Source organism: Ursus americanus, chromosome 20 (genome assembly GCF_024610735.1).
Source record: "Ursus americanus isolate L20-20 chromosome 20, mUrsAme1.1.p, whole genome shotgun sequence".
NCBI lineage: Eukaryota > Metazoa > Chordata > Mammalia > Carnivora > Ursidae > Ursus > Ursus americanus.
The window spans coordinates 11,729,747-11,744,138 of record NC_142146.1 but is presented as its reverse complement, the minus strand read 5'-3'; positions in this window follow the sequence as shown (position 1 = coordinate 11,744,138).

The window sequence follows — 14,392 nt, the reverse complement described above, 5'->3', positions numbered from 1 at the left end:
CTCTCTGCTGTACCAACACCCAAATGGCAACAATACCAGGTAGTCAATAAACACACTGACTCCATGAAACTTGTCTTAGAGAACCGACAGAAGATTCTTCAGAAAAAGCCACTGTCTTTAGAGAAATTTCTACTTAAAATGTTAACAGACCTTTATGCATCCCAGTATCTTTTGTCATAGCTGAAGGAAGTGTCAGGGTAGGGTAGGCTGTCTGCTGGGATACAGATTTTGATTCCCAGCTGTGTGGGATAGGCTATAAATCCATCACCAGGCTTGGAAAAAGCAAACAGAGATCTGGGGTCTCATTTCGCACAGGGAAGACAAATCAAGGAGGGAGAAAAGGCCACATCCCTGGATTCAGAATACCTCTTTGCTCAGGCCAGTTTAGGCCTGCACTATGTGCTGAGCCAGGTCAAGCAGGGTCAGTGTGAACTTGGCTGACAGCAGGCCTGGGGCACGGGCACCTACCCAGCTTTTGCCGGCTCCCCTGAGCCTGGATTTCAGGGGCGGGGACGAGGAGGCAGTGGCTCCTCTGGATTTCTCCAATCTTCGCCTGGGTCCAGGAGGAAAGGAGACTATACCACAGAATGGGGAGCCCAGCAGAGTATACCCAGCTCCCCCACCAAGAGGAGAGACTCCCCAGGGCCCAAAGCATCCACCTGCCCTAAATGTTCTCTTTTACCCTCTTCCCTTGCTACGAACTTGATTCTTTATTCTGATGGGACTGTGGTATTTTCTCTCCATAGAGTGTTTTTTTTTTTTTCTGGGAAATGGGGGGATGCCATCATCCACCTTTTTCTTTGTGCAAAGAATGAGTCGGCTATCACACTATACTAACTGTAAACATCAGATAAAAGTCAACGAGACAGAGTCCATAAGGTTCACCAGCTTAAACAAATGGAAAAGAAAAGATTTCACTGTGTGGGGCATTGCCTGGGAGAAGCAAGAACTCATAGAAACAGACATTGTTTGGGAGGAAAGAATCAGGCAGCTTTATTCCCGGCAGCAGATGAAAAAGCAACATTCAGCCAGCTTGCAGCGTCAGGGAATCTGAATGGCAATGGAGTGGCCCGGTCACTTGGCTCCCCCTGCCTTTCCCCCTTAACAGAAGGTCCAAGATGAGCCAGGAGCCCCAACAACCCCAAATGCCATGGAGAAGATGACTTCTTGAGGGCCTGTGCACCTGGCCCACACTTTTCTCACGGCGCAGATAGGCGTCTCTGACAACTGGAACTCAAAGCCGGGGGCCACCTGCCACCTCAGTCCTTAGACAGTGGTGTCCAGGGCTCTTCCAGGATGGGTGTGGGCAAGGCGGGGGACATAATACAGAACAATGCATACAGAGTGATCTCAGCTAGGTGAAATACACATCCATAGCCACAGGCACACAGAATAAAGATTGGAAGGAAACCCCCAGAATGCCAACTGTTCTTATCACACACACACACACACACACACACCCACACACACACACACACCCTCGTCAGTTCTTCACAGGATGCACAATAAGACAAGTTATATTTTTCCTTCAAGATTAACCCATGCTTTTGGTCCAGTTGGCTGCTCTCCCAAAGCACAGGCTGAAACTGCTCAACGACAGCAACAGGGGTCTTAGGCAGTGATGCTGGGGGGATACGTCCCGCAGGAAGCCTCAGGTAAGATTACCGCTCCTGGGGGAGATAGATTTCCAGGCTTTGTGCAGCTAACCCCCAAGTCCACAAGGACGGGCTTCGGTGTGAGTCTATGAAGATTATCTAAACCAGTCAGCATGCCTCGGAACCTTCTGGAGGGCTTGTTAAAAACAAAGACTGCTGGGCCCCATCCCTGAGTTTCTCTAGTGTGGAGTAAGGCCCAAGAATTTACATTTCAGACAGGCTCCCAGGGGAGGCTGCTGCTGCTGCTTGGGGACCGTAATGGGAGCGACGGCTCTAAACCAACGAGTAAGTTCAAGCCGAACACCCTTAAGACACCAACACACTGAATTCTTCCGCACAGGGCTGACGACCCTTAGAACCCTGCCCAGGAGGGGTGTCCTTGACTTTTAGTTATCTTTAAATTTTTTGTGAGTTTGGACTTCCCTGATTACTCCTTGCTTCTGTAAAAGCCAGATTTCGTAATTCAAAAGCTGGACACCGGCTCAGCTATCATATCACAAGGTCATGGGGCAGCTTCTAGTCACAAAAGGCTTCCAAATGAGTCACCAGGGTGTTGCCAGGCAGTAGAGAGGATGGGATTAGAAGGGAGAGAAGTTTGATAAGGAAAAAAAAATCTCAGTCACATTTAGACAGCCACCAGTACCGTGTTCTTGGGAACTGGGAATGAAGCAGCTAGAACTCTACTGTCTTCCATGATTTAAAAGATGGGGGTTCCACGATCTCCGAGGTCACATATGTATCACCCACCACTGCCCTTCCCTTCTTCCTTGGCTCATCCAAATGCAGTGGCAAAGAGCTAGCCAGCCTCTGTGAGGCTTTGAAGGCCAGTTCACTTGGGTCTTGGGCCATCAAACAGCTACTCAGCTGTTCAAACTGGTCCATGAGTACAGACCGGAGCCAAAACAGGAAAGCATGCACCTGATGTTGGCCCAGGCTAAAAAGAAAGCTGCAGGTAAAGGGGAAGCTCCCACTAAGGGAGCCCCTGAGCTGTGACCAGGGTTGATACTGTCCCCACTGCAGGGGAAAAACGAGAAGGCGTGGATCCCACTGAGCTACCTACCCATCTTCCTGCCAGCCTGGGAAGGAAGGTTCCCTAGTGATTATCAAAGAATAGGCCATGGAAAGAGCTGCACCACCTTCATGCTCACGGAGATCAACTCAAAGACTGAGAGCTCTCGCTGGGCTGTTGAGCAATGGCACACATGAGGAGATCCGCCACCACTGGGAAGAGGAGAGCTAAAGAAGTTGCCTCTAAACTGGGCTAATGGCACAATGTTAGCTTTTCCGTACGTAAAAATAAAATTTTGCCTTCAAAATAAAGTCAGCCAGAGGGCCTTCAACTTTACTCCCCTAAGTCCCACAAGGAAAAAAAAATTAAGATATAATAAACTATAAAGAAAAGGAAATGGAAGAGAATGTGAAAAATTTCAACCACTTTTCAGAAGATGAAAAGCAGTAGAACCTGGTTCTAACTGCTTTCGCAGAGCAGAAGCAACTGTAACAAGTGCCTACAGGAGGGTCCCAAGGAGAAGTGGGGAACTCTGAGAAGACTCAGGACTTTAGGAACTGAACTGTGGGGGATGGTGAGGGAGAAAAGTTTGGGATTAGCAGAAGGGTCATATACAAGAGCAATCTGACACCTTCCCAGGCCCACAGATCCTGTTGGTCGCCGGAACATCCGGGTAATAGTTCTTTCTTCATTCCAGCAGAAAACTGGAGTCAGAGAGGTTGAATCACAGAAGCGCTGGGCCCTTAGAACACCTGGCAGGGCTGAGATTGGATCAAAAATAGGGGAGTATGTGTAAGTTTTCCCACTCACGTCCCCAATTCAATTCACAGATTACCAGCCACCAGGAAGGAGACCAAGGGTTCCCCTCTGGGGAAATAGACCAGCACCAAAGGAAACAACTCCAGATAACCAGAGTCCCCAGTGAAAAGGCAAAGTGTACCATCACTCGTAATACTTGCAATACTTAATCAACAAGCCCCACTCTTCATATAGAACTCCAGTCAGGATTTAAGTCTCCCAAATATGGACAACCAAAGACCACCAGACATTTGAGAAAAGCCTCTATCTTGTAGACAGAGACCAAAGCAAACAGGAAAAGGAATTCAAAGGTAACAAAGACAATGCAGGGAACAGAAGCAAATTTCGAAATATTATCATTTATGCCTTCGGAGAGAGAAGCCATTGTCTCCAAAAGCATATGAATAGGACACTCTTCCAAAAAAAAAATGGGAGAGGGGACACTCGGAGAATAAAAGTGAGTTTTCACAAATTAATACTGGAAATTAACTTATAGCAGAAATAAGAAATTAAAGAACTGAGATTAAAAACCTAAGGAAATCTCCAAGAAAAAAGAATAAGAATTAATAATAGAGAAAAACAGATAAGATAAAGAGGGGACCAATCCCAGGGGTACAACAACCAATAAAAGGAACTCCAGAATGGGAAAAAAAAGGGGGGAATAACAGGAAGAAATTATCAAAAAATTATATAAAGATTTTACAAAAATTATATACATTATATTATGTAGTTATATATAATTATATCTATATTTATATCACATATAATAAATATTTCTTTATACTTACATTATACATAAAAACTATGTTTCCAAGAACTGAAGAATATACATTTCTAGATGAAGAGGGTCCACTGAATGCCCAGTGTAATGAATGAAAAACATCCTACACATCATCTTGAAATTTCAGAAGCTTCTAAAAAATTGAATGACACGCAAAGGATCAGGAATGAGGATGGTCAAGGCCTTGGCAACAGCAACACTGAAGGTTCAAAGACAGGGAGCATGGCCCTCAGAATTCTGAGGGAAAGTTATCGCAAATGAGAATTCTACACCCACTCCAACTGCCAATCAAGCATGAGAAAAAAGTAAACATGCCAGGATAATTTATAATTATAAAAGCAAAGATGAGAAGAAAAAACTCAGAGCTTGTGAGTTCCAGGGAATAAGAGGGAGAGCTGAACAGGTGGGACATGGAAAATACAGTTGTTTTCATTGGTCTTTTAGTGTAATTGACTTTTTAGAAGCCATGTACACGAGATTAGCAGGAAATACACTGGACTGAGGACCATGTTGAACTGCACTGTGACTGTGCATACAAGTAAAGTCATTTCAGAGCTGTGGTCAATTCTGCCAGCCCAATGGCCTTGGTTATGCAATAAACCATGAGGAAGAGGAAGTAAAGGAAGAGAAAACCTGTATATTAAAAGACTTAAAATACACAGCATGTTTTTAGGGGCGCCTGGGTGGCTCAGTCAGTTAAGCATCAGATCTTGGTTTCAGCTCAGGTCATGATCTCAGGGTCATGAGATTGAGCCCTGCATCACGAAGCCCATTTAAGATTCTCTCTCTCCTCGCCCTCTGCCCCTCCCCCCAACACCTACCTGCGTGTGCCCTCTTTTTCTTTAAAAAAAAAAAAAAATTTTTTTTAAAAAATAGATAAGAATAGGGCACCTGGGTGGCTCAGTCGGTTAACCGGCTGCCTTCAGCTCAGGTCTTGATCCCAGGGTCCTGGGATAGAGCCCCATGTCAGGCTCCCTGCTCAGCGGGAAGTCTGTTTCTCCCTCTCTCTGTCTGCCCCTCCCCCTGACTTGTGCACTCTCTCTCTCTTGCTTGCTCTCTCAAATAAAAAATAAGTAAAATCTTAAAAACATAGACAAAAATAAATTATGGTGCCTAGTGATTATGATGAAAGTCTGGACAGAAGTTACCTTTGCAGGGAGGGCGAGAGGGGCTTCTGCAGAAGCTGACAAAGTTGTACTTCCTGAACTGAGCCATCACTATAGAAGGTATTTATCTAATAATAATGCATTATGCTACTCAGGTTTTGTGTGGTTTTCTATATCTATGCTTGATTTAATAAAAAATTTTTTGAAATTATGTGCATGTGTTTTTGTCTTGATAAAAATGAATTGCTTTAAAAAAGAATTCAAGTGGATCTCACACACAGAGGAGATTTTTTGGCAAGATGTTCTCTCTGTGCATCAACACTGGGTATTTCTGAGTGGTCTGATCTGGAATGTTTTCTTGCTTTCATCTCTGTTCTGTCCTAAATCACAGATGCTTAAAAACTGGCTACTGCACAAAAAAGAGTCAATTATTTTTAACTTAACAAGTCAACCATAGGTATCTAATGGGCCAATCTTTCAAATCTGGGGGTTCCAGAGCTTTCTTCTTTTCTCTCCACCTGATTAATGTCAAACCCAGAACTGAAGGATAGAATGGAATCTAAAATGAGCCCATTTTTCTATCTTCCGGATCTGCCAAAAGACTGGCTTGTGTGGGACCATTTACATTCCCTCTTGTTGCCACTGAATATATGAAGATAATTCAGGGATATAATAATCATGCATTTTCAAATCTGCTTTACTTTTGTTTATAAAAAGAAAGCAACCTAATACTTTGGCTGTGCTTAATGTAAAGAATGAATTTAAATATTAGGCACTAAAATATTATTCTGAATTAGTAAGATGTATATACAAGTACCTCCAGTTTCAGTCAAACTTTGCACTGTCCCTTAAAAGCTAAATGAAACCAAGGTTATCCAACTCAACAAACAATAGTTACTTCGGGGCCCTCGGGAAATACCAAAACTCATGATATTCAGAATGGACAACCAAAAAAGCATACACTTACATGAAGAAAAGGAGGAGGGGGTGCCTGGGTGGCTCAGTTGGTTGAGTGGCCAACTCTTGATTTTGGCTCAGGTCATGACCTCAGGGTTGTGGGATGGAGCCCCAAGTCGGGCTCCGTGCTCAGCACAGAGTCTGCTTAAGATTCTCTCTCTCCTGGGGCACCTGGGTGGCACAGCAGTTAAGCGTCTGCCTTCGGCTCAGGGCGTGATCCTGGCGTTATGGGATCGAGCCCCACATCAGGCTCTTCCGCTATGAGCCTGCTTCTTCCTCTCCCACTCCCCCTGCTTGTGTTCCCTCTCTCGCTGGCTGTCTCTCTCTCTGTTGAATGAATAAATAAAATCTTGAAAAAAAAAAAAAAAAAAAAGATTCTCTCTCTCCTGACTATGGACTCTGAGAAACAAACTGAGGGCTTCAGAGGGGAGGGGGATGGGGAGAATGGGATAGGCTGGTGATGGGTAGTAAGGTGGGCACGTATTGCATGGTGCACTGGGTGTTATACGCAACTAATGAATCATCGAACTTTACATCAAAAACCAGGGATGTACTGTATGGTGACTAACATAACATAATAAAAAAATATTATTATAAAAAAACAGATTCTCTCTCTCCTTCTTCCTTTGCCCCTCCCCCCCCGCTTGTGCACACACGCATGTGCGCAGGCGCTTTCTCTCCCTCTTTCTCTCTCAAATAAATAAATCTAAAAAAAAAAAAAAAAAAAAAGGAGGGGAAAACGACTCAATTAACACCAGAAATATGAACCATTAGTTCTTGACAGGTTTATGGACTGGGAGTTAGTCTTACTGGAAAACATTTACATTTCTTCCTCCCCAAACAAGTACTGTAAATTCTAGTAGACACTGTGCCTTCTAGCCTAAATCCAAACTTAACTGTAAACACGTTGATTCATCTTCCCTCTCTCGGAAGGGCTCCAAGCACTCAATAGACATCTTCCGAATCCCATCTTCCTAGGGGTGGGAAACTAGGGCCAGAGGAGCTCCAGGCAATGGCTAGATGAGCCAACAAACTCCTCCAGAGGGGGAAGACCTTATATAAGCAGCCAGGCAAGGCAGCAGAGGGACAGACCAGAACCCACATCTGCTCTCACCAGGCGGACTCTAGCCTGCTTTCCCAAGCTATGGCCTTCAGAGGGTCCCATGGGAGTTCCTGAATGGTACGAAAATTGTGTGTGATTTTTTTTCAAGTATGCTCCACAGCAAATTTGAATCAACAAAAAGAAAGAAAATTGCAAAAGTTGCCCAGTCCAAACCATGATTACCAAGGCAAAGCTTCCAGTTCCAAATTTGGGATCTGCTACCCAAGTAAGTCCTTGGTTTTTATTTGTTTGCCATTCAGTTTGGGGACCGCTACCCCAGAACACTAAGATCCATACTGGTCTGGCAGAGGAGGGAGGTTCACAGGGACAGACAGCAATTCTTTGAAGGCTCAGAGACCTGTAGGCACAGGGACTCCACCCATACGGTGTACTGAATCGTTCAATTATCTAAAATTCACGTAACCCCAAAGCTCAAATACACAGATTTTTGAAGTTACCTTTACATGTAATGGACAATCGTAACAACAGCCCAGGGGAATGGGCTTGATTCAGAAGTACCTCGGAACAAAGAGTACACTATGAAGGGTTTCCGTTTACTTAAACACAATGGCCTGATTTCTAACCAACCCAGGTGAAGGAGTCTTGGTTCAGGGAGGAAGCCCGATGGCGTGGCCTCAGGATCACAGGGCTACTGAAGGCCAGAGTAAAAACTGGATCCCAGTCTGGGGCCAACCACGCAGAGAACCAAGAGTTCAGTGGACTCACTCTGAAGCATGAGCCTGAGGCAAAGTATTGGATCCACAGTTACCCCACCTCACAGAGAGTTCAAGTTCATGTTTTTTTTTTTTTTAAGACTTTATTTATTCATTCTACAGAGATAGAGACAGCCGGCGAGAGAGGGAACACAAGCAGGGGGAGTGGGAGAGGAAGAAGCAGGCTCCCAGGGGAGGAGCCTGATTTGGGGCTCGATCCCAGAACGCCGGGATCACGCCCTGAGCCAAAGGCAGACGCTCAACCGCTGTGCCACCCAGGCGCCCCTCAAGTTCATGTTTAAACGAAGAGAACAATGATGTGGTTCCACCTTTAAAACTCAACTTTGAAACAGTTTCCACAGTAAGATTCCTTTAAATGAAGGTAGGAGTCCAGCTTCTAAATAAAGTTATAAAAAGAAAAGGTACACATTTATAGGGCTGTAATACGCTATAAAATGTGTCCTCCCAAGCAGAAGTTTATAGTAGCAATAGGTTCCTGCTTTGAGAATTTTAAATCATCACGTTTCAGAATGGCCACATCTTTTTTTAAAAAAATGTTTTTAAGAAACACACAGGCATCAGCTGGTAAAGATTTTATTTTCTTCAAGTAAATTGGTTTTACAGCTTTAATTTCTTAACTGGGCTAACTTAAAAATCCAGAGAAATCATGTAATTCAAGTGAAAAAACAGAGCACAGGAAAGAAAATAAAGAAAACTGGCAACCAGCTCAAGGCTGTTTCAATGGCTGACCTCTGTAACTAAATAGTCATAATAACGAATAGATGGTGTTTATTAATACGCGCTTAAACTACAGCACCCCCCCTACGCTCACCGTCCCATGAAGAAGGCATCCCATCTCAGCCCTACCAAGGAGGAGACCATGACTCTAGGAGCTGGATAAACAGCCCACACGGCAGGCAGGTGGCACAGACAGGGCTTGAACCTGGGAGGTCTGGCTCAGGAGCCCAGCCTCTTGGCACAGCACGATGAAACTTGTACTGGCAAATCCAATTTATTGACTACTTTCTAGGAAACTTGCCCTTTTATACAGAGAAAACGTCCACATAATACAAACAATATTCAAATGACTTTTAAAAAAGAAAAAAGAAAAAAAGCCTGAGAAGTATGGGGGGAGGGTGTAAGACACCCAAGCAGAACTGAAAAAAACATTATTTTAAAATTTCAACATCAGTTTTAAGGTCCAAAATCTAAATCAAACCAGTGCCTACCCAAGGCCACCTGAAAGGTAAGTTCCTACCCAGGCCAGAGGCCAGGACATCTGGGTTCCAGCAAACCAAGAGAATTAGCTGGTCAGCAGACTACCCTTTCCATCCCAAACCGACCCATTTCTGCAGATCAGGGCAAAGAATCACAACCAGATGGCCAATGCTCGAGTTTCCATTTTCAAAATATTAAACTATGACCATAGCAATCATTTTGTTTTATTTAAAATATAATGTCTCCCACCAAGCAAAGGCATTTTAAAGGGCCAGTAAGAAGGGTGCCCATCAAGTAAGTCTTCAAGAGCTTTTAGAGGCCACAACATTGTCCTCTTTCAAATCTTCCAATATGCGTCCCCTGGGGATGGTGGGGGAGGAGCTCTGCCACCCTCAAGAGGTCACAGTGAGAACCAGGGACACTGAAAAGCAATGGCTAGACCCTGCAGACAGAGCCTGTCTGAGACCGTGAAAACCGGGTCCCCCTTTACACTCCTCACCTTTGTGAAGAAAACAGGACACCGGGTCTCAAGTAAGAGAAACCCACAGGCGAAAAGCCAAAAACAACATCCATCAGCAACTAGAGAGATTTGTTCACAGGGCAGAGAGGGATTAGGGGAGGTAAGGGGGGCCAGGGGTCACAGTAAGGACAAAGGATTCCCAAGACAAAGGGGAAAGCAGGAGGGCGAGGGTCAGGGGGAGGGGACTAGAAGGAGAAAAGATGGGGCCAGGAGACAGGATGGAAGGGGGAGAGAGGGGAGAGGGACTGCAGGAGAGAAAATGGGGGAGGGGATAGAAGGAAGAGGAATGGGGAGGGAAGACCAGAGGAGAGGTGAGGGGAAGGGTAGCAGAAGAAAAAAGGGGGATGGGGGAGGGGAAGGGAGAAGAGGGAAGGCAGGAGGAGGAGGGTGACAAGCAGGGACAAACTGAGACAGCTGAGTACCATGAAATGGTTGCTAAGCCGCTGCCCATAAACCCACAATAATGGCTGCAGATACACTAATCCTTACCCCAAAAGGGGGGAGGCAAGATCAGCAAGAACACTAAAGCGGAGTTCCCCGGATGGAATTCCACATAAGCATCCTTCCTAATGTATTCTTTACAAAGGAGGCCAACATTCTCTGGTAATAAGAGCCCAGGCTCATCATTCTTTTTAAAGATGAGACAACGAGCTCAGTATAATTAGTAACACTTCCAGACCGTGGCAGGTCAGGGTCCACTTAAATATCAGAGACAGCAGTCCTAGCAGTGGCAAACAGGAGATGATGAGCCCCAGAGAGTGAGACGGCCATTTGCCATCAGCACTAAGAACTGTGTTTCTTCTCTGGAACACACACTAGGAAGCAATCACTTTCATGGGGTCCTTTTCCAAAAGAAAAAAAACAAAGAACTTTAGTTCACTGAAAAACAATTTGTAAGCAGAAGCAATTTTTACTCAGAAGTCTCCATTTCAATAGTATTTTCATTTAATGGGGTCCTGAAAAAATAATATAAGGAAGTAATAATCTGAAAATCATTTACTGCAATACACCATCCTGATAAAATAAAGGACAAAAACCACATGACCATCTCAACATGCGTCAAAAAAACACCCAACAAAATTCAACACCCTTTCAAAACACTCAACCAACTAGAAATAAAGAACTTCCTCAACTTGGTAAAAAGCATCTATGACCAACCCACAGCTCACAACACACTTATTAATGAAAGAATGAATGTTTTCCCCTACGATCAGGAACGAGGCAACGATGCCCACTCTTGCCACTTCCATTCAACATTGTACTGGAGGTTCTATCCAGAGCAGATAGGCAAGAAAATGAAATAAACAACACTCATACTGGAAAGGCAGAAGTAAAGTTTCTATTTCTACTTGCATATGACATGATCTTATAGACAAAAAAATCCTAAGGAACCCACTAAACACCGATTAGAACTAATAACAGGTTCGGCAAGGTTGCAGGATATGTCATCAACATACAAAAATCAGTTGTATATCTAGATACGAGTAAGGAACATTCTAAAATTGAAATGAGGAAAATTATCACATTTATAACAACATTTAAGAGGATAAAAAAACTGAGGTATAAATTTAACAAAGGAAGTGTCAGACTTGTACACCGAAAACTACATTGTGGAAAGAAGTGAAGACTATCTAAATGGATGAGAAGACATCTCACACTGAGAAAGACTTACTATTTTAAGACAGCAATAGTCCCAAAATGGATCTATGCATCCCATGCAACCCCTATCAAACAGTTGCCTTTTTTGCAGAAATTAAAAGCTGATCTTAAAATTCAAATGGAAATGTTAAGAGATCCAAAATAGCAAAAATAGTCTTGGGAAAAAGGAAAATAAAGTTGGAGGACTCACACTGTCTGATTTCAAAACGTATTAGAAAGCTACGGTTAGGGACGCCTGGGTGGCACAGCGGTTAAGCGTCTGCCTTCGGCTCAGGGTATGATCCCGGTGTTATGAGATCGAGCCCCACATCAGGTTCCTCCGCTGTGAGCCTGCTTCTTCCTCTCCCACTTCCCCTGCTTGTGTTCCCTCTCTCGCTGGCTGTCTCTATCTCTGTCAAATAAATAAATAAAATCTTTAAAAAAAAGAAAGAAAGAAAGAAAGAAAGAAAGAAAGAAAGAAAGCAAGCAAGCAAGCAAGCTACGGTTAGCCAAACGAACGTAGTACTGCTGTAATGCTACGGATCAATGGAACAGAACGGAGAACCCAGAAACAAACCCTTACGCATATGGACAACTGACTTTCAACAAGACAATTCAATGTGGAAAGAACGGTCTTTCCAACAAATGGTGCTGGGACAACAGCCCCATGCAAAACAGCAAAGTTGGACTCCTACGCACACCATCCACAAAAATTAACCTGAAATGGACCTCGGTCCTAAATGTAGGAGCTAAAACTATAAAGCTTTTAGAAGAAAATACAGGAATAGATCTTCATGACCTTAAGTTAGGCAATGGTTTCTTAGCTGTAACACAATAAACACAAGTAACCAAAAAGAGATAAATTAGGCTTCATCAAAATTAAAATTTTTGTGCTGCAGATGATACCATCAAGAAAGCGAAAAGATAACACAGAATAGATAGTCAAGGCTGTTCAAAATGAAACAATGCATCCTTGCTATTTTGGTCCAGGTGAGGGCAGCTCAGCACTCCTAACCCTATCCCAACACCCCCGCGCCACTTCTAGGAGGAGACTCTGAAAGATTTCAAGAGTGGGGCGCCTGGGTGGCTCAGTTGTTAGGTGTCTACCTTCGGCTCAGGTCATGATCCAGCGTTCTGGGATCGAGCCCTGCATCGGGCTCCCTGCTCCACGGGGAGCCTGCTTCTCCCTCTCCCACTCCCCCTGCTTGTGTTCCCTCTCTCACTGCCGCTCTCTCTGTCAAACAAACAAACAAGTAAATAAAAGAAAGATTTCAAGAGTTACCCAGGGAGTTGTGAACCTCTCTCTGCCACACTCCAATCCCAGCCTCCACTCCACCTGAGGTCTCCCTTATAAAAAGCGACTGACCTGTCTGATCCACACCCTTGTCAGGCAAGGTGCTAAGGATACTATAACCCTGTCTTTCACGTATACAAGGTCCTGCCGCTCACCCTGCAGCAACCCTTCAAGACAGCTCTCAGGAACGCAGGACTGCACACCCTTCTGGCACATTACACCACATACAGCTTGCCTCTGGAAGGGGGAGAAGCACGGACACGAGTGAAGACGTCTGGACGTGAAGCCCTCAATATGGACCAGCTACTCAACTTCCAATGGTTTGCCAGGACCCACCTCAGCGAAGTCACAGGGAGGATAAAATGCTAAAATCCATGTAAACACTCACTAAATGTCTGTCACCTGTTGTTCTCACTGAGAAAGGAGAGGCAGGTGTTAGAGCCCACTGTCAGAGATAGAGAGCCCTCTACTATGATTTCCCAACATGGATCATGCTGCTCCCTCCATCTGAATGGCCCTGCCCCTCCCTTGAGCTGGGCACCTTTCCTTAACCTCCAGGGACCCTTCCCAAACTCCCCAAGCCCAAAAGCTTCTATGAGAGTCCTCTGAGCACAGTGGCCTCTCAGTCACTGTTCCAACTCTACATTTCTTGGTGAAATTTCATTCATACCTGTCTACACCACCAGACTATAAACTCCAGGGCACAGGGGCTGCGCCCCTGCTTACCATCCCCCAGCACACTGCCCACTATGCCTTCAACGGAAGCACTCTGCCAGGCACTGTGCTAGGCCCTGAGCACTCCCAGTGAACATCATAGATGAGGTTCCCAACCTCCAGCAGCTTCTGTTCTCCTCGGGGGAAGACTGGAAATAAAACCCGGAAACCAGCACATAAGATCATTAAGAAAATGGGCACAGAATGGGCACACTATAAATATCTGTCCAGTAAATGTGTGACGAAGAACCGTACCCACTTAGTTACTTGACTCCCGAAAGCACAAAAGCATCTTCCGTGTGTGTCACACCCAATAGCAGGGGCTCGCTGCCCGGTACCCCAGCGCTATCTGCTGCGCTCGGCCAGGTCCCTGTCTGGGGAGCATCAACTCCCTGGAAGGTGAAAAGGCACTGATGTGTAGAGGCAGGTCAATCTCATTCCCAGGACCAGAAACATGTCAATTTTCCCCAGTTGGGGCATGAGTCAGAGCAGCCACAGCGATCTCATGACCCAGGCATTCTGTGACATGGCTCTGGTGATGACGACTGGTGATTTTAAAAGGCTCACGAAAAAGCACAAGAGAGACCGCAGAGCAAGCCCGCTCCAAGGGGGCCGCTCCCACTCCAAAATCCATGCCCCCCATCACCCTGGCAGACAGACAGAGCAACTTAAATCGGCATCATGAAAACTGAACAAGATCGAAAGGGTCACGTTTGCTCTTCAGTCATTTGATATGTTTTGAGCAGCTACTAGGTGCCAGGAGCCCCCGCCTGCCTCTAAGTAGTACTGGGAATATAGGGAGAAAGGAATCTGACAAAAATCCCTGCCCTGGTGGAACCTGCGATCCGTTGGGAAGAATGACCTCAACATGCTCTGCCCCCAATAAG